The following is a 2,626-nucleotide window of genomic DNA, read 5'->3' on the forward strand; positions in this document are numbered from 1 at the left end:
CCGTCCGCTCTCCCCCCCTCCTCCGCCCTCCCGTCCGCTCTCCGTCCGCCCTCCCGTCCGCTCTCCGTCCGCCTCCCGTCCGCTTCTCCGTCCGCCCTCCCGTCCGCTCTCCGTCCGCCCTCCCTCTCCTTCCGTCCGCTCTCCCCCTCCTCCTAGCGGAAATTTAACTCACGGGCAACGCGGGTCTCTCAGCTACACACACACACACACACACACACAGACACACGTTTACACTACACACGTTTACACACACACACGTTTACACACACACGTTTACACACACACGTTTACACACACACGTATACACACACACACGTATATACACACACTATACCACGTACACACACACGTACACACACGTATACACACACACACGTAGGCGCACGCATACACACACACGTAGACACACGTATACACACACACATGTAGACACACGTACAAACACACACGTGTACACACACGTATTCACACACGTATACACACAGGCACACGTAGACACACACACGTAGACACACACACACGTAGACACACACACACGTACACACACACACGTACACACACACACACACGTACACACACACGTACACACGTACACACACACGTACACACGTACACACACACACACACACACACGTAGACACATACACGTAGACACATACACACACGTAGACACACACGCACGTAGACACACACACACATGTACACGGAGACACGTACACACACACATGGAGACATACACACACACACATGTAGACATACACACACACGTATACACACACACGTATACATACACATAATGTATACACACACGTGTATACACACACGTATATACACACACACAAGTGTATACACACACATGTATATACACACACACACACACACACACGTGTATACACACACACACACTATCCCCAGCACCACCACATCAGCACACCGCTATCCCATGCCCCCCCAGCACACTGGCATTCTCGGCTCCCCGCCATTCTCAGCCCCCATCAACACCATCAGCACCCACACATCGGCACCTTTGCACCTCCCCCATCGGCACACCCACATCCGCACCCCCACATCAGCACCAAACCCTCCCAAATCAGCACACCGATACAATCACCATCAGTACAGCCACAGCAGCACTACCACCGCACATGGGCCGCGTGGACCACTCCCCACCCAAATGCCACACCCACACCACAAACATCCCGGGCAACGCCGGGGCTCTCAGCTAGTAGAGAATAAAGATAATGGGAATGTCAAATATAGTTTTAATGCAGTGAATAGAAAAAATACATATCAATCCAATGAACCACAATCGGAATAAATGTGCAAACTGCAAAAAAGGTCTACTTTTGTGTACAGAGCCAATGTGGTCTGAAGCGTAACATGTGGGGAGGGAGAAACACTGGGTTGGGGAAGGAGGGTATAAGGGACAGGGAAAGAAAACAGCGGGATGCAGGGGAATAAGGGGGCAATGTTTCAGGGGGTGAGCCCCTTCTTCAAGCCAATTCCCAAAGCATCCCCAAACACAAGCGGTTAGCAGTGGATCATCAGGGACAGATTCACTGCACCGGACGCAACTCCTTTTTGCTTTTTTTTGCTTTTTCCAGATTAACTTTAAAAACAGTATCTGTAATGGGTGCTTTACACACTAGAGCAGTGATTCCCAACCAGGGTTCCCTGGGGCTCCTTGAAGCAGTCTCAGGGGTTCCTCCTGTGGACCATGGACCACAGACCACCCCCCCCCCCCCTGGGGTTGGGGTTTTTTGGTATGTATTTTGTAGGGTGGATTGAGAGAGAGTGGGGTAATTGACAGAAGATAGGGGCGAGAGAGAAGAGAGGGGGGCAGGAGGGAGTGAGTGAGTGAGTGAGTGAGGAAAAGAGGGAGTGAGACGCAAGGGATAAATACATGGGAGGGGGGAGAGTTAGTGAGATGGATGGGAGAGAAATACATGGGTAAAGGGAGGGAAATAGAGGTGGCCCGTGAGGTGTGAAATGTTGTGACTGACCCCTGTTGAACCTATTATGTGTCAGCCAGATAGGGGTTCCCCGAGATTTTTCGAAATACTTCAAGGGTTCCTCCAAACAAAAAAGGTTGGAAATCACTGCACTAGAGTTTAGACTTGTGGTTCCCTGTTGTTGCTAGTTTGCTTCATTGAGCTGACCTGACCATTTTCACTTGGAGTCAGTTATCATTGCCTCACTCAGTAGGGTGCCATTTGTGGAACTTATCATTACGCTGCTCAGCCAGGCTCCTTTTGCCCAATGAATATATATTCTGTTCCTCATCAGAGTACAGTGTTAAGGGATTGATTGCTCCTCTGTTATACTGGCCTTTTAGGCTTAAACTAATGTTCTTGTGAACAGAAGGGGCTACTCCACTATATACTACATTTTATGATTTTGTTTTTAGGGAGTTTTTTTGTCTACAGGGGTAAGGGAAGTACCTTGGGTCGTCTAGATCTTTGGGAACGGGCTTGAAGAAGGGACTCACTCCCCCAAAACGTTGCCCTCCTTATTCCCCTGCATCCCCGCTGTTTTCCTTGTCTTTCCCTTTCCCCCTCCTTCCCCTACCCTGTGTTTCTCCCTCCCCACATGTTACGTTTCACACCTCATTGGCTCTCTACACAAA

The sequence above is a fragment of the Ascaphus truei genome, chromosome 21, assembly GCF_040206685.1.
Source record: "Ascaphus truei isolate aAscTru1 chromosome 21, aAscTru1.hap1, whole genome shotgun sequence".
Classification (NCBI taxonomy): Eukaryota; Metazoa; Chordata; class Amphibia; order Anura; family Ascaphidae; genus Ascaphus; species Ascaphus truei.